At 46.7% G+C, this 17,116-nt stretch overlaps 10 non-coding genes and 1 pseudogene across 10 annotated transcripts; all 11 read left to right on the top strand.

Moving 5' to 3' along the window:
- Window positions 1-2,953: 2,953 nt before the first annotated feature.
- LOC141210654 (U2 spliceosomal RNA) lies at window positions 2,954-3,167 on the top strand (annotated as a pseudogene).
- A 1,120-nt stretch (window positions 3,168-4,287) lies between these two features.
- On the top strand, window positions 4,288-4,478 carry LOC141208422 (U2 spliceosomal RNA). Its single transcript, XR_012278651.1, has one exon. It is a non-coding gene; the product is annotated as a U2 spliceosomal RNA (small nuclear RNA).
- Window positions 4,479-5,599: 1,121 nt separating this feature from the next.
- On the top strand, window positions 5,600-5,790 carry LOC141209867 (U2 spliceosomal RNA). Its single transcript, XR_012280056.1, has one exon. It is a non-coding gene; the product is annotated as a U2 spliceosomal RNA (small nuclear RNA).
- A 1,118-nt stretch (window positions 5,791-6,908) lies between these two features.
- Window positions 6,909-7,099, top strand: LOC141209866 (U2 spliceosomal RNA). The gene has a single exon (XR_012280055.1). It is a non-coding gene; the product is annotated as a U2 spliceosomal RNA (small nuclear RNA).
- Window positions 7,100-8,217: 1,118 nt separating this feature from the next.
- On the top strand, window positions 8,218-8,408 carry LOC141208421 (U2 spliceosomal RNA). Its single transcript, XR_012278650.1, has one exon. It is a non-coding gene; the product is annotated as a U2 spliceosomal RNA (small nuclear RNA).
- Window positions 8,409-9,528: 1,120 nt separating this feature from the next.
- LOC141208419 (U2 spliceosomal RNA) lies at window positions 9,529-9,719 on the top strand. The gene has a single exon (XR_012278648.1). It is a non-coding gene; the product is annotated as a U2 spliceosomal RNA (small nuclear RNA).
- A 1,121-nt stretch (window positions 9,720-10,840) lies between these two features.
- LOC141209856 (U2 spliceosomal RNA) lies at window positions 10,841-11,031 on the top strand. The gene has a single exon (XR_012280045.1). It is a non-coding gene; the product is annotated as a U2 spliceosomal RNA (small nuclear RNA).
- Window positions 11,032-12,152: 1,121 nt separating this feature from the next.
- On the top strand, window positions 12,153-12,344 carry LOC141210400 (U2 spliceosomal RNA). The gene has a single exon (XR_012280569.1). It is a non-coding gene; the product is annotated as a U2 spliceosomal RNA (small nuclear RNA).
- Window positions 12,345-13,465: 1,121 nt separating this feature from the next.
- On the top strand, window positions 13,466-13,656 carry LOC141208418 (U2 spliceosomal RNA). Its single transcript, XR_012278647.1, has one exon. It is a non-coding gene; the product is annotated as a U2 spliceosomal RNA (small nuclear RNA).
- A 1,119-nt stretch (window positions 13,657-14,775) lies between these two features.
- LOC141208417 (U2 spliceosomal RNA) lies at window positions 14,776-14,966 on the top strand. The gene has a single exon (XR_012278646.1). It is a non-coding gene; the product is annotated as a U2 spliceosomal RNA (small nuclear RNA).
- Window positions 14,967-16,085: 1,119 nt separating this feature from the next.
- Window positions 16,086-16,276, top strand: LOC141208416 (U2 spliceosomal RNA). Its single transcript, XR_012278645.1, has one exon. It is a non-coding gene; the product is annotated as a U2 spliceosomal RNA (small nuclear RNA).
- Window positions 16,277-17,116: the final 840 nt, after the last annotated feature.

Raw genomic sequence — 17,116 nt, 5'->3', positions numbered from 1 at the left:
AGGTGTCCTCGGCGACGGTTTTCCGTCCGGCCCCGGCTCCTGGAAGCTGAATTGTGCTCTGCTGGCTCAGGATGAAGTCGTGGAGGAGCTGAGAGCAGCCTACGCAATGTGGCAGTCCTACAAGGGTAGCTTCCAAACAGTCTCTGATTGGTGGGAATATGTTAAACTTGAGTTTCGCTGTTTCTTTCAGGCCAAGGGTCGACAACAGGCGTGTGAGAAGAGGAGGGACTTCAGAGGGCTGCAGCGCGAGCTGCGGTCGCTGCAGGACCTTCTTCACTGCGGCTGGGACGTGAGGGAGGAGCTGGAGGAGACCAAGAAGAGCCTGAAAAGGCACTTTGAGGAGGAGTCCAAGCGAATCGTCTTCCGTTCCAAAGTGGAGAATCTGGAGAAGGGTGAGAAATGTAACTCATTCTTTTTCAGGAAACTTCATGCCGGTCACACGCCCCTGAACGAGCTGCGAGACGAGAGCGGAAACATGCGACGTGGGAAGGAGGACGTGATGAGGGTCGTCAGCGACTTCTACAGTGAACTCTACTCCCACAAGACTACCGACCCCGACGCTGCTGATAAGTTCCTGTCAGGTATCACTAACCATCTTGATCCTGCAGGCACGGCAGCCTTGGACAAACCTCTGATGGTGGGCGAATTGCTCTCTGCCGCTAAATCCTTTAGGACCGGCAGGACCCCGGGCAGTGATGGTCTTCCAGCGGAGCTCTATGTAGCGCTGGGAGACCTCATCTGTCCGGACCTGTTGGACCTGTACGAGGAGATGGTGGTGGAGGGTAGAATGCCTCCATCTTTGAGGGAAGGAATGGTCACGATCCTGTACAAGCGGAAGGGAGAGAGGTGCGACCTGAGGAATTGGCGTCCCATCACTCTGCTCAACGTGGACTACAAGATCCTGGCCAAGACGATGGCGACACGACTTAAGACGGTCATCGGACGGATCATCCACCCGGACCAGACCTGCGGCATCCCTGGACGTCGCATCGCAGACAGCCTCGCTCTCGTGCGGGACACGGTCGAGTACATCAAGGTCCGCCGCGCACACGCGGCCCTGGTCTCCTTGGATCAGGAGAAGGCCTTCGACCGGGTTTCCCACGAGTTCATGGGCCGAGCTCTGCACCGGTTAGGTTTGGGTAACATGTTTTGTTCGTATGTCCGTCTGATGTATTTTGATATCCACAGCTCGGTGTTGGTGAACGGCTGGAAGACTGACCCCTTCCCTGTCCTCTCTGGGGTCAGACAAGGCTGCCCTCTATCACCTCTTCTTTTTGTTTGTGTTATAGAACTCTTCGCAGAGGCTATCCGGCAGAATGGAGAGATCAGAGGGATCACCGCACCGGGTCCCGGGACGACACGAGGTCAAGTGCTCGCTCTACATGGACGACGTCACCGTCTTCTGCGCTGATCGTGGTTCAGTCGACGCCCTCGTCCAGACGTGTGAGAGGTTCGGCCGGGCTTCAGGGGCCAAAGTCAACTGCAGGAAGTCGGAAGCCATGCTCTTCGGGGATTGGCAGCCGGCCTCCTCCGCCCCCTTCCCCTTCAACATTCAACCGGATTTCCTCAAGGTGCTGGGAGTCTGGTTCGGGAAGGAAGGAGCGGCCCTCAAGTCCTGGCAAGAACGCTTGGCCAAGGTGAAGCAACGGATCGGACTCTGGAGCCTCAGACACCTCACTTGTGAGGGTAAGGCACTCGTCCTGCGTAATGAGGTCCTGCCCGTCTTGCAGTACACGGCGCAGGCCTGGCCCCCACACGTCACTGTGTGCAGGGCCATTACCAGGACAGTGTTTCACTTTGTCTGGGGATCCAAGATGGACAGAGTCAGGCGGGCCGTCATGTACAAGGAGCCTCGCAAGGGTGGGAAGGGCGTTCCAGATATCCCCACCCTCCTGCGATCCTCTTTTGTGTGTGATTGTGTCCGCCGGACTTTGCAAGTCAAGAATGGCTCCGCGGGCAGGTCCATGTCTCGCTTCTTCCTGCTTCCTCTTTGGAGGCGACTCGGCTGGGACAAGTGGGACAGCTCCTTCCCCTACAACTGGACGACGCCATGGTTCTACGGAGACGTCGTTCGATTTGTGGGGGAGCATCAACTGGAGGGACTCAAGCCCGACTTGTGGAAGCCCAAAACTATCCACAAGCTAATCAGAGCCAAGGATGACGTGGAGAACATCACAGGACTTCACCAGGACACGCTGGAGACTGTGTGGACAAATGTGTCGTCTGACAGGCTGACCAACGGGCACAAGGACTTGTCGTGGATGGCGATTCAGGGCGGACTGACCGTCCGGTCATTCATGCATGCCCGGAACCTGTGCAAGACCCGGTACTGCCCAAGGTGCCCCTTCGTGGAGGAAACATCTTTGCACACTTTTTGGGACTGCGGATTTGCACAGCGCCTATTGACTGCACTTGAGGACGACCTGAGGAACTCTGTCCCCAGGGCGAGCCTATCGCACCATTCTGTGCTTTACGGACTCTTCCCTGGGGTTCATACCGTCGGAGCCATCCAGGAGGCTTGGCGCCTTATGAACTGCTTCAAGGATGCCGTTTGGGTCGCCAGGAACCGGCTCATCTTGAGGAGGGAGAGGATGTCCATCCAGGACTGCCGCAGGCTGATCCACAGCCTGCTCAGAGACTATTCCATCGTGGACGGTCCGGAGGACGAGGATGAGGACTAAACCCCTCCTCCCCCTCTCCCCTTATGTGTCTTGTCTTTCAATAAAGCTTCGGGCCTGTGATTTTCCCCTCCCCATCCCCTTTTTCCCAATCCCCATCGCTTATCACGGTTCGTCGTACTGTATTGATTGACATGCTTTTTCTTTCAGATTGAGTGTTTTGTGTAGCATAGGGGTGTGATGTGTCTAGTTAGTGCGTTGTATCCTCATGCTATGTAAATATGATGTAGAATTCTGTGTGTACTGGGCTGCGGCACTGTACACTGTCTGTTAACTTATTTTTTGTGCTAATAAAAGATATATTCAATCAAAAAAAAAAAAAAAAAAAAAAAAAAATCTGTTCTTATCAGTTTAATATCTGATACGTCCCCTATCTGGGGACCATATATTAAATGGATTTTTAGAACAGGGAGATGGAAAAAGAGCTTGCTCTGTCCACTCCACGCATTGACCTGGTATTGCAGTATCTCCAGGACCGGTGCACCCCTTCTTTAATGCAGTTTCTAAAATCAGAAAGAATTGAATTCAATGCTTTTTGTTCATTTTGCTTGTTTGTCGGATTTTGGGATGGACTCTTTGGCTTTGCTTTTCTTCTCCTCATTGGATTTTTCATGTTAAAAGTTGCAGAAGCCAGATGACAAGCTCATTTTGGTTCAACTTCAGCAACTGTGCATTGCATTGCCATGTAATGTAATGTAATGCAATGCTATCTATCTAGCTCTCCCTCTATACTTCCTTTTGGATAAACAGACATATTAGGCAAGCATTTTGGAGCTTTCACCTAAATAACTACAGGTGGTGAGATAAGCTGCACAATATAATTGACCTTTCAGTATATTGTTGCACACACACCATCTATTTAGCAAATGCCCTTGTTATCAACAGCAGCCTTTTAAACTCACCTGAGCTAACAGGTATGTGAGCTGGTTACTCTGCTGCGCTTAAAATTTCTTTTTTGGTTTGCTACAATGCCTTTTCTGAAACGTTGTCTCCCTCTGCTGGAACACTGACTTCTTTCATTTAATGCCTGCAGACTATAAAAGAGAAACCAACCCAAAAAGTTTGGTTGATTAGTCTGTGGCATTCTTTTAAACTGTTGCTTATGGCGGTCTCTGTGAGCTTCTCAGTGACATTCAGCCATCCAGGTATCCCGCCTGCAGTAGACGGAATGTGGCAATGGAACGCTGGCTGCGCGTGTCATAATAGGCTCTGAGCCTGTATATACCTGCGCACAGCAGCAGCCACCTTCAGTCTGCTGCTGGACAGCCAGCAGCAGCAGCAGCAGGAGAGGTAATTAATCACAACCCTCCTGCTAAGGGTAGACAGCTGCTCGTTCCACCCCCCCCCCCGCCTTAATTGGTTCTCCTCCCTTCCAACGGTGTTGAGGCGGGTGGGAACAGCCGGGGGTTGAGGGTACTGTGCTAAAAGAGGTGGAGTTATGCAGATCTAAAACGCGTGGATTGCAGCAGCAGCAAGCCGAAAAGTGCAGGCATGTGAGGGATCTAGAGGTTGACAGCATGTCTTCTTAACGGGAGTCCAGGTGGCCATCTCCACAAATGGACTTTTCAGAATCCTTGGGTGGCACCGTAGTCGGAAACCAATTCTGGTTATCGCTTCTCGGCCTTTTGGCTAAGATCAAGTGTAGTATCTGTTCTTATCAGTTTAATATCTGATACGTCCCCTATCTGGGGACCATATATTAAATGGATTTTTAGAACAGGGAGATGGAAAAAGAGCTTGCTCTGTCCACTCCACGCATTGACCTGGTATTGCAGTATCTCCAGGACCGGTGCACCCCTTCTTTAATGCAGTTTCTAAAATCAGAAAGAATTGAATTCAATGCTTTTTGTTCATTTTGCTTGTTTGTCGGATTTTGGGATGGACTCTTTGGCTTTGCTTTTCTTCTCCTCATTGGATTTTTCATGTTAAAAGTTGCAGAAGCCAGATGACAAGCTCATTTTGGTTCAACTTCAGCAACTGTGCATTGCATTGCCATGTAATGTAATGTAATGCAATGCTATCTATCTAGCTCTCCCTCTATACTTCCTTTTGGATAAACAGACATATTAGGCAAGCATTTTGGAGCTTTCACCTAAATAACTACAGGTGGTGAGATAAGCTGCACAATATAATTGACCTTTCAGTATATTGTTGCACACACACCATCTATTTAGCAAATGCCCTTGTTATCAACAGCAGCCTTTTAAACTCACCTGAGCTAACAGGTATGTGAGCTGGTTACTCTGCTGCGCTTAAAATTTCTTTTTTGGTTTGCTACAATGCCTTTTCTGAAACGTTGTCTCCCTCTGCTGGAACACTGACTTCTTTCATTTAATGCCTGCAGACTATAAAAGAGAAACCAACCCAAAAAGTTTGGTTGATTAGTCTGTGGCATTCTTTTAAACTGTTGCTTATGGCGGTCTCTGTGAGCTTCTCAGTGACATTCAGCCATCCAGGTATCCCGCCTGCAGTAGACGGAATGTGGCAATGGAACGCTGGCTGCGCGTGTCATAATAGGCTCTGAGCCTTTATATACCTGCGCACAGCAGCAGCCACCTTCAGTCTGCTGCTGGACAGCCAGCAGCAGCAGCAGCAGGAGAGGTAATTAATCAGCAACCCTCCTGCTAAGGGTAGACAGCTGCTCGTTCCACCCCCCCCCCCGCCTTAATTGGTTCTCCTCCCTTCCAACGGTGTTGAGGCGGGTGGGAACAGCCGGGGGTTGAGGGTACTGTGCTAAAAGAGGTGGAGTTATGCAGATCTAAAACGCGTGGATTGCAGCAGCAGCAAGCCGAAAAGTGCAGGCATGTGAGGGATCTAGAGGTTGACAGCATGTCTTCTTAACGGGAGTCCAGGTGGCCATCTCCACAAATGGACTTTTCAGAATCCTTGGGTGGCACCGTAGTCGGAAACCAATTCTGGTTATCGCTTCTCGGCCTTTTGGCTAAGATCAAGTGTAGTATCTGTTCTTATCAGTTTAATATCTGATACGTCCCCTATCTGGGGACCATATATTAAATGGATTTTTAGAACAGGGAGATGGAAAAAGAGCTTGCTCTGTCCACTCCATGCATTGACCTGGTATTGCAGTATCTCCAGGACCGGTGCACCCCTTCTTTAATGCAGTTTCTAAAATCAGAAAGAATTGAATTCAATGCTTTTTGTTCATTTTGCTTGTTTGTCGGATTTTGGGATGGACTCTTTGGCTTTGCTTTTCTTCTCCTCATTGGATTTTTCATGTTAAAAGTTGCAGAAGCCAGATGACAAGCTCATTTTGGTTCAACTTCAGCAACTGTGCATTGCATTGCCATGTAATGTAATGTAATGCAATGCTATCTATCTAGCTCTCCCTCTATACTTCCTTTTGGATAAACAGACATATTAGGCAAGCATTTTGGAGCTTTCACCTAAATAACTACAGGTGGTGAGATAAGCTGCACAATATAATTGACCTTTCAGTATATTGTTGCACACACACCATCTATTTAGCAAATGCCCTTGTTATCAACAGCAGCCTTTTAAACTCACCTGAGCTAACAGGTATGTGAGCTGGTTACTCTGCTGCGCTTAAAATTTCTTTTTTGGTTTGCTACAATGCCTTTTCTGAAACGTTGTCTCTCTCTGCTGGAACACTGACTTCTTTCATTTAATGCCTGCAGACTATAAAAGAGAAACCAACCCAAAAAGTTTGGTTGATTAGTCTGTGGCATTCTTTTAAACTGTTGCTTATGGCGGTCTCTGTGAGCTTCTCAGTGACATTCAGCCATCCAGGTATCCCGCCTGCAGTAGACGGAATGTGGCAATGGAACGCTGGCTGCGCGTGTCATAATAGGCTCTGAGCCTTTATATACCTGCGCACAGCAGCAGCCACCTTCAGTCTGCTGCTGGACAGCCAGCAGCAGCAGCAGCAGGAGAGGTAATTAATCAGCAACCCTCCTGCTAAGGGTAGACAGCTGCTCGTTCCACCCCCCCCACCTTAATTGGTTCTCCTCCCTTCCAACGGTGTTGAGGTGGGTGGGAACAGCCGGGGGTTGAGGGTACTGTGCTAAAAGAGGTGGAGTTATGCAGATCTAAAACGCGTGGTTTGCAGCAGCAGCAAGCCGAAAAGTGCAGGCATGTGAGGGATCTAGAGGTTGACAGCATGTCTTCTTAACGGGAGTCCAGGTGGCCATCTCCACAAATGGACTTTTCAGAATCCATGGGTGGCACCGTAGTCGGAAACCAATTCTGGTTATCGCTTCTCGGCCTTTTGGCTAAGATCAAGTGTAGTATCTGTTCTTATCAGTTTAATATCTGATACGTCCCCTATCTGGGGACCATATATTAAATGGATTTTTAGAACAGGGAGATGGAAAAAGAGCTTGCTCTGTCCACTCCATGCATTGACCTGGTATTGCAGTATCTCCAGGACCGGTGCACCCCTTCTTTAATGCAGTTTCTAAAATCAGAAAGAATTGAATTCAATGCTTTTTGTTCATTTTGCTTGTTTGTCGGATTTTGGGATCGACTCTTTGGCTTTGCTTTTCTTCTCCTCATTGGATTTTTCATGTTAAAAGTTGCAGAAGCCAGATGACAAGCTCATTTTGGTTCAACTTCAGCAACTGTGCATTGCCTTGCCATGTAATGTAATGTAATGCAATGCTATCTATCTAGCTCTCCCTCTATACTTCCTTTTGGATAAACAGACATATTAGGCAAGCATTTTGGAGCTTTCACCTAAATAACTACAGGTGGTGAGATAAGCTGCACAATATAATTGACCTTTCAGTATATTGTTGCACACACACCATCTATTTAGCAAATGCCCTTGTTATCAACAGCAGCCTTTTAAACTCACCTGAGCTAACAGGTATGTGAGCTGGTTACTCTGCTGCGCTTAAAATTTCTTTTTTGGTTTGCTACAATGCCTTTTCTGAAACGTTGTCTCCCTCTGCTGGAACACTGACTTCTTTCATTTAATGCCTGCAGACTATAAAAGAGAAACCAACCCAAAAAGTTTGGTTGATTAGTCTGTGGCATTCTTTTAAACTGTTGCTTATGGCGGTCTCTGTGAGCTTCTCAGTGACATTCAGCCATCCAGGTATCCCGCCTGCAGTAGACGGAATGTGGCAATGGAACGCTGGCTGCGCGTGTCATAATAGGCTCTGAGCCTTTATATACCTGCGCACAGCAGCAGCCACCTTCAGTCTGCTGCTGGACAGCCAGCAGCAGCAGCAGGAGAGGTAATTAATCAGCAACCCTCCTGCTAAGGGTAGACAGCTGCTCGTTCCACCCCCCCCCCCGCCTTAATTGGTTCTCCTCCCTTCCAACGGTGTTGAGGCGGGTGGGAACAGCCGGGGGTTGAGGGTACTGTGCTAAAAGAGGTGGAGTTATGCAGATCTAAAACGCGTGGATTGCAGCAGCAGCAAGCCGAAAAGTGCAGGCATGTGAGGGATCTAGAGGTTGACAGCATGTCTTCTTAACGGGAGTCCAGGTGGCCATCTCCACAAATGGACTTTTCAGAATCCTTGGGTGGCACCGTAGTCGGAAACCAATTCTGGTTATCGCTTCTCGGCCTTTTGGCTAAGATCAAGTGTAGTATCTGTTCTTATCAGTTTAATATCTGATACGTCCCCTATCTGGGGACCATATATTAAATGGATTTTTAGAACAGGGAGATGGAAAAAGAGCTTGCTCTGTCCACTCCACGCATTGACCTGGTATTGCAGTATCTCCAGGACCGGTGCACCCCTTCTTTAATGCAGTTTCTAAAATCAGAAAGAATTGAATTCAATGCTTTTTGTTCATTTTGCTTGTTTGTCGGATTTTGGGATGGACTCTTTGGCTTTGCTTTTCTTCTCCTCATTGGATTTTTCATGTTAAAAGTTGCAGAAGCCAGATGACAAGCTCATTTTGGTTCAACTTCAGCAACTGTGCATTGCATTGCCATGTAATGTAATGTAATGCAATGCTATCTATCTAGCTCTCCCTCTATACTTCCTTTTGGATAAACAGACATATTAGGCAAGCATTTTGGAGCTTTCACCTAAATAACTACAGGTGGTGAGATAAGCTGCACAATATAATTGACCTTTCAGTATATTGTTGCACACACACCATCTATTTAGCAAATGCCCTTGTTATCAACAGCAGCCTTTTAAACTCACCTGAGCTAACAGGTATGTGAGCTGGTTACTCTGCTGCGCTTAAAATTTCTTTTTTGGTTTGCTACAATGCCTTTTCTGAAACGTTGTCTCCCTCTGCTGGAACACTGACTTCTTTCATTTAATGCCTGCAGACTATAAAAGAGAAACCAACCCAAAAAGTTTGGTTGATTAGTCTGTGGCATTCTTTTAAACTGTTGCTTATGGCGGTCTCTGTGAGCTTCTCAGTGACATTCAGCCATCCAGGTATCCCGCCTGCAGTAGACGGAATGTGGCAATGGAACGCTGGCTGCGCGTGTCATAATAGGCTCTGAGCCTTTATATACCTGCGCACAGCAGCAGCCACCTTCAGTCTGCTGCTGGACAGCCAGCAGCAGCAGCAGCAGGAGAGGTAATTAATCAGCAACCCTCCTGCTAAGGGTAGACAGCTGCTCGTTCCACCCCCCCCCCGCCTTAATTGGTTCTCCTCCCTTCCAACGGTGTTGAGGCGGGTGGGAACAGCCGGGGGTTGAGGGTACTGTGCTAAAAGAGGTGGAGTTATGCAGATCTAAAACGCGTGGATTGCAGCAGCAGCAAGCCGAAAAGTGCAGGCATGTGAGGGATCTAGAGGTTGACAGCATGTCTTCTTAACGGGAGTCCAGGTGGCCATCTCCACAAATGGACTTTTCAGAATCCTTGGGTGGCACCGTAGTCGGAAACCAATTCTGGTTATCGCTTCTCGGCCTTTTGGCTAAGATCAAGTGTAGTATCTGTTCTTATCAGTTTAATATCTGATACGTCCCCTATCTGGGGACCATATATTAAATGGATTTTTAGAACAGGGAGATGGAAAAAGAGCTTGCTCTGTCCACTCCACGCATTGACCTGGTATTGCAGTATCTCCAGGACCGGTGCACCCCTTCTTTAATGCAGTTTCTAAAATCAGAAAGAATTGAATTCAATGCTTTTTGTTCATTTTGCTTGTTTGTCGGATTTTGGGATGGACTCTTTGGCTTTGCTTTTCTTCTCCTCATTGGATTTTTCATGTTAAAAGTTGCAGAAGCCAGATGACAAGCTCATTTTGGTTCAACTTCAGCAACTGTGCATTGCATTGCCATGTAATGTAATGTAATGCAATGCTATCTATCTAGCTCTCCCTCTATACTTCCTTTTGGATAAACAGACATATTAGGCAAGCATTTTGGAGCTTTCACCTAAATAACTACAGGTGGTGAGATAAGCTGCACAATATAATTGACCTTTCAGTATATTGTTGCACACACACCATCTATTTAGCAAATGCCCTTGTTATCAACAGCAGCCTTTTAAACTCACCTGAGCTAACAGGTATGTGAGCTGGTTACTCTGCTGCGCTTAAAATTTCTTTTTTGGTTTGCTACAATGCCTTTTCTGAAACGTTGTCTCCCTCTGCTGGAACACTGACTTCTTTCATTTAATGCCTGCAGACTATAAAAGAGAAACCAACCCAAAAAGTTTGGTTGATTAGTCTGTGGCATTCTTTTAAACTGTTGCTTATGGCGGTCTCTGTGAGCTTCTCAGTGACATTCAGCCATCCAGGTATCCCGCCTGCAGTAGACGGAATGTGGCAATGGAACGCTGGCTGCGCGTGTCATAATAGGCTCTGAGCCTTTATATACCTGCGCACAGCAGCAGCCACCTTCAGTCTGCTGCTGGACAGCCAGCAGCAGCAGCAGCAGGAGAGGTAATTAATCAGCAACCCTCCTGCTAAGGGTAGACAGCTGCTCGTTCCACCCCCCCCCCCGCCTTAATTGGTTCTCCTCCCTTCCAACGGTGTTGAGGCGGGTGGGAACAGCCGGGGGTTGAGGGTACTGTGCTAAAAGAGGTGGAGTTATGCAGTTCTAAAACGCGTGGATTGCAGCAGCAGCAAGCCGAAAAGTGCAGGCATGTGAGGGATCTAGAGGTTGACAGCATGTCTTCTTAACGGGAGTCCAGGTGGCCATCTCCACAAATGGACTTTTCAGAATCCTTGGGTGGCACCGTAGTCGGAAACCAATTCTGGTTATCGCTTCTCGGCCTTTTGGCTAAGATCAAGTGTAGTATCTGTTCTTATCAGTTTAATATCTGATACGTCCCCTATCTGGGGACCATATATTAAATGGATTTTTAGAACAGGGAGATGGAAAAAGAGCTTGCTCTGTCCACTCCACGCATTGACCTGGTATTGCAGTATCTCCAGGACCGATGCACCCCTTCTTTAATGCAGTTTCTAAAATCAGAAAGAATTGAATTCAATGCTTTTTGTTCATTTTGCTTGTTTGTCGGATTTTGGGATGGACTCTTTGGCTTTGCTTTTCTTCTCCTCATTGGATTTTTCATGTTAAAAGTTGCAGAAGCCAGATGACAAGCTCATTTTGGTTCAACTTCAGCAACTGTGCATTGCATTGCCATGTAATGTAATGTAATGCAATGCTATCTATCTAGCTCTCCCTCTATACTTCCTTTTGGATAAACAGACATATTAGGCAAGCATTTTGGAGCTTTCACCTAAATAACTACAGGTGGTGAGATAAGCTGCACAATATAATTGACCTTTCAGTATATTGTTGCACACACACCATCTATTTAGCAAATGCCCTTGTTATCAACAGCAGCCTTTTAAACTCACCTGAGCTAACAGGTATGTGAGCTGGTTACTCTGCTGCGCTTAAAATTTCTTTTTTGGTTTGCTACAATGCCTTTTCTGAAACGTTGTCTCCCTCTGCTGGAACACTGACTTCTTTCATTTAATGCCTGCAGACTATAAAAGAGAAACCAACCCAAAAAGTTTGTTTGATTAGTCTGTGGCATTCTTTTAAACTGTTGCTTATGGCGGTCTCTGTGAGCTTCTCAGTGACATTCAGCCATCCAGGTATCCCGCCTGCAGTAGACGGAATGTGGCAATGGAACGCTGGCTGCGCGTGTCATAATAGGCTCTGAGCCTTTATATACCTGCGCACAGCAGCAGCCACCTTCAGTCTGCTGCTGGACAGCCAGCAGCAGCAGCAGCAGGAGAGGTAATTAATCAGCAACCCTCCTGCTAAGGGTAGACAGCTGCTCGTTCCACCCCCCCCCCCGCCTTAATTGGTTCTCCTCCCTTCCAACGGTGTTGAGGCGGGTGGGAACAGCCGGGGGTTGAGGGTACTGTGCTAAAAGAGGTGGAGTTATGCAGATCTAAAACGCGTGGATTGCAGCAGCAGCAAGCCGAAAAGTGCAGGCATGTGAGGGATCTAGAGGTTGACAGCATGTCTTCTTAACGGGAGTCCAGGTGGCCATCTCCACAAATGGACTTTTCAGAATCCTTGGGTGGCACCGTAGTCGGAAACCAATTCTGGTTATCGCTTCTCGGCATTTTTTGCTAAGATCAAGTGTAGTATCTGTTCTTATCAGTTTAATATCTGATACGTCCCCTATCTGGGGACCATATATTAAATGGATTTTTAGAACAGGGAGATGGAAAAAGAGCTTGCTCTGTCCACTCCACGCATTGACCTGGTATTGCAGTATCTCCAGGACCGGTGCACCCCTTCTTTAATGCAGTTTCTAAAATCAGAAAGAATTGAATTCAATGCTTTTTGTTCATTTTGCTTGTTTGTCGGATTTTTGGATGGACTCTTTGGCTTTGCTTTTCTTCTCCTCATTGGATTTTTCATGTTAAAAGTTGCAGAAGCCAGATGACAAGCTCATTTTGGTTCAACTTCATCAACTGTGCATTGCATTGCCATGTAATGTAATGTAATGCAATGCTATCTATCTAGCTCTCCCTCTATACTTCCTTTTGGATAAACAGACATATTAGGCAAGCATTTTGGAGCTTTCACCTAAATAACTACAGGTGGTGAGATAAGCTGCACAATATAATTGACCTTTCAGTATATTGTTGCACACACACCATCTATTTAGCAAATGCCCTTGTTATCAACAGCAGCCTTTTAAACTCACCTGAGCTAACAGGTATGTGAGCTGGTTACTCTGCTGCGCTTAAAATTTCTTTTTTGGTTTGCTACAATGCCTTTTCTGAAACGTTGTCTCCCTCTGCTGGAACACTGACTTCTTTCATTTAATGTCTGCAGACTATAAAAGAGAAACCAACCCAAAAAGTTTGGTTGATTAGTCTGTGGCATTCTTTTAAACTGTTGCTTATGGCGGTCTCTGTGAGCTTCTCAGTGACATTCAGCCATCCAGGTATCCCGCCTGCAGTAGACGGAATGTGGCAATGGAACGCTGGCTGCGCGTGTCATAATAGGCTCTGAGCCTTTATATACCTGCGCACAGCAGCAGCCACCTTCAGTCTGCTGCTGGACAGCCAGCAGCAGCAGCAGCAGGAGAGGTAAGTAATCAGGAACCCTCCTGCTAAGGGTAGACAGCTGCTCGTTCCACCCCCCCCCCCGCCTTAATTGGTTCTCCTCCCTTCCAACGGTGTTGAGGCGGGTGGGAACAGCCGGGGGTTGAGGGTACTGTGCTAAAAGAGGTGGAGTTATGCAGATCTAAAACGCGTGGATTGCAGCAGCAGCAAGCCGAAAAGTGCAGGCATGTGAGGGATCTAGAGGTTGACAGCATGTCTTCTTAACGGGAGTCCAGGTGGCCATCTCCACAAATGGACTTTTCAGAATCCTTGGGTGGCACCGTAGTCGGAAACCAATTCTGGTTATCGCTTCTCGGCCTTTTGGCTAAGATCAAGTGTAGTATCTGTTCTTATCAGTTTAATATCTGATACGTCCCCTATCTGGGGACCATATATTAAATGGATTTTTAGAACAGGGAGATGGAAAAAGAGCTTGCTCTGTCCACTCCACGCATTGACCTGGTATTGCAGTATCTCCAGGACCGGTGCACCCCTTCTTTAATGCAGTTTCTAAAATCAGAAAGAATTGAATTCAATGCTTTTTGTTCATTTTGCTTGTTTGTCGGATTTTGGGATGGACTCTTTGGCTTTGCTTTTCTTCTCCTCATTGGACTTTTCATGTTAAAAGTTGCAGAAGCCAGATGACAAGCTCATTTTGGTTCAACTTCAGCAACTGTGCATTGCATTGCCATGTAATGTAATGTAATGCAATGCTATCTATCTAGCTCTCCCTCTATACTTCCTTTTGGATAAACAGACATATTAGGCAAGCATTTTGGAGCTTTCACCTAAATAACTACAGGTGGTGAGATAAGCTGCACAATATAATTGACCTTTCAGTATATTGTTGCACACACACCATCTATTTAGCAAATGCCCTTGTTATCAACAGCAGCCTTTTAAACTCACCTGAGCTAACAGGTATGTGAGCTGGTTACTCTGCTGCGCTTAAAATTTCTTTTTTGGTTTGCTACAATGCCTTTTCTGAAACGTTGTCTCCCTCTGCTGGAACACTGACTTCTTTCATTTAATGCCTGCAGACTATAAAAGAGAAACCAACCCAAAAAGTTTGGTTGATTAGTCTGTGGCATTCTTTTAAACTGTTGCTTATGGCGGTCTCTGTGAGCTTCTCAGTGACATTCAGCCATCCAGGTATCCCGCCTGCAGTAGACGGAATGTGGCAATGGAACGCTGGCTGCGCGTGTCATAATAGGCTCTGAGCCTTTATATACCTGCGCACAGCAGCAGCCACCTTCAGTCTGCTGCTGGACAGCCAGCAGCAGCAGCAGCAGGAGAGGTAATTAATCAGCAACCCTCCTGCTAAGGGTAGACAGCTGCTCGTTCCACCCCCCCCCGCCTTAATTGGTTCTCCTCCCTTCCAACGGTGTTGAGGCGGGTGGGAACAGCCGGGGGTTGAGGGTACTGTGCTAAAAGAGGTGGAGTTATGCAGATCTAAAACGCGTGGATTGCAGCAGCAGCAAGCCGAAAAGTGCAGGCATGTGAGGGATCTAGAGGTTGACAGCATGTCTTCTTAACGGGAGTCCAGGTGGCCATCTCCACAAATGGACTTTTCAGAATCCTTGGGTGGCACCATAGTCGGAAACCAATTCTGGTTATCGCTTCTCGGCCTTTTGGCTAAGATCAAGTGTAGTATCTGTTCTTATCAGTTTAATATCTGATACGTCCCCTATCTGGGGACCATATATTAAATGGATTTTTAGAACAGGGAGATGGAAAAAGAGCTTGCTCTGTCCACTCCACGCATTGACCTGGTATTGCAGTATCTCCAGGACCGGTGCACCCCTTCTTTAATGCAGTTTCTAAAATCAGAAAGAATTGAATTCAATGCTTTTTGTTCATTTTGCTTGTTTGTCGGATTTTGGGATGGACTCTTTGGCTTTGCTTTTCTTCTCCTCATTGGATTTTTCATGTTAAAAGTTGCAGAAGCCAGATGACAAGCTCATTTTGGTTCAACTTCAGCAACTGTGCATTGCATTGCCATGTAATGTAATGTAATGCAATGCTATCTATCTAGCTCTCCCTCTATACTTCCTTTTGGATAAACAGACATATTAGGCAAGCATTTTGGAGCTTTCACCTAAATAACTACAGGTGGTGAGATAAGCTGCACAATATAATTGACCTTTCAGTATATTGTTGCACACACACCATCTATTTAGCAAATGCCCTTGTTATCAACAGCAGCCTTTTAAACTCACCTGAGCTAACAGGTATGTGAGCTGTTACTCTGCTGCGCTTAAAATTTCTTTTTTGGTTTGCTACAATGCCTTTTCTGAAACGTTGTCTCCCTCTGCTGGAACACTGACTTCTTTCATTTAATGCCTACAGACTATAAAAGAGAAACCAACCCAAAAAGTTTGGTTGATTAGTCTGTGGCATTCTTTTAAACTGTTGCTTATGGCGGTCTCTGTGAGCTTCTCAGTGACATTCAGCCATCCAGGTATCCCGCCTGCAGTAGACGGAATGTGGCAATGGAACGCTGGCTGCGCGTGTCATAATAGGCTCTGAGCCTTTATATACCTGCGCACAGCAGCAGCCACCTTCAGTCTGCTGCTGGACAGCCAGCAGCAGCAGCAGCAGGAGAGGTAATTAATCAGCAACCCTCCTGCTAAGGGTAGACAGCTGCTCGTTCCACCCCCCCCCCGCCTTAATTGGTTCTCCTCCCTTCCAACGGTGTTGAGGCGGGTGGGAACAGCCGGGGGTTGAGGGTACTGTGCTAAAAGAGGTGGAGTTATGCAGATCTAAAACGCGTGGATTGCAGCAGCAGCAAGCCGAAAAGTGCAGGCATGTGAGGGATCTAGAGGTTGACAGCATGTCTTCTTAACGGGAGTCCAGGTGGCCATCTCCACAAATGGACTTTTCAGAATCCTTGGGTGGCACCGTAGTCGGAAACCAATTCTGGTTATCGCTTCTCGGCCTTTTGGCTAAGATCAAGTGTAGTATCTGTTCTTATCAGTTTAATATCTGATACGTCCCCTATCTGGGGACCATATATTAAATGGATTTTTAGAACAGGGAGATGGAAAAAGAGCTTGCTCTGTCCACTCCACGCATTGACCTGGTATTGCAGTATCTCCAGGACCGGTGCACCCCTTCTTTAATGCAGTTTCTAAAATCAGAAAGAATTGAATTCAATGCTTTTTGTTCATTTTGCTTGTTTGTCGGATTTTGGGATGGACTCTTTGGCTTTGCTTTTCTTCTCCTCATTGGATTTTTCATGTTAAAAGTTGCAGAAGCCAGATGACAAGCTCATTTTGGTTCAACTTCAGCAACTGTGCATTGCATTGCCATGTAATGTAATGTAATGCAATGCTATCTATCTAGCTCTCCCTCTATACTTCCTTTTGGATAAACAGACATATTAGGCAAGCATTTTGGAGCTTTCACCTAAATAACTACAGGTGGTGAGATAAGCTGCACAATATAATTGACCTTTCAGTATATTGTTGCACACACACCATCTATTTAGCAAATGCCCTTGTTATCAACAGCAGCCTTTTAAACTCACCTGAGCTAACAGGTATGTGAGCTGGTTACTCTGCTGCGCTTAAAATTTCTTTTTTGGTTTGCTACAATGCCTTTTCTGAAACATTGTCTCCCTCTGCTGGAACACTGACTTCTTTCATTTAATGCCTGCAGACTATAAAAGAGAAACCAACCCAAAAAGTTTGGTTGATTAGTCTGTGGCATTCTTTTAAACTGTTGCTTATGGCGGTCTCTGTGAGCTTCTCAGTGACATTCAGCCATCCAGGTATCCCGCCTGCAGTAGACGGAATGTGGCAATGGAACGCTGGCTGCGCATGTCATAATAGGCTCTGAGCCTTTATATACCTGCGCACAGCAGCAGCCACCTTCAGTCTGCTGCTGGACAGCCAGCAGCAGCAGCAGCAGGAGAGGTAATTAATCAGCAACCCTCCTGCTAAGGGTAGACAGCT

Source organism: Phyllobates terribilis, unplaced genomic scaffold, assembly GCF_046119375.1.
Source record: "Phyllobates terribilis strain yellow unplaced genomic scaffold, ASM4611937v1 Scaffold_169__1_contigs__length_4117513, whole genome shotgun sequence".
Classification (NCBI taxonomy): domain Eukaryota; kingdom Metazoa; phylum Chordata; class Amphibia; order Anura; family Dendrobatidae; genus Phyllobates; species Phyllobates terribilis.
This window is presented reverse-complemented; position numbering and strand designations above follow the sequence as displayed.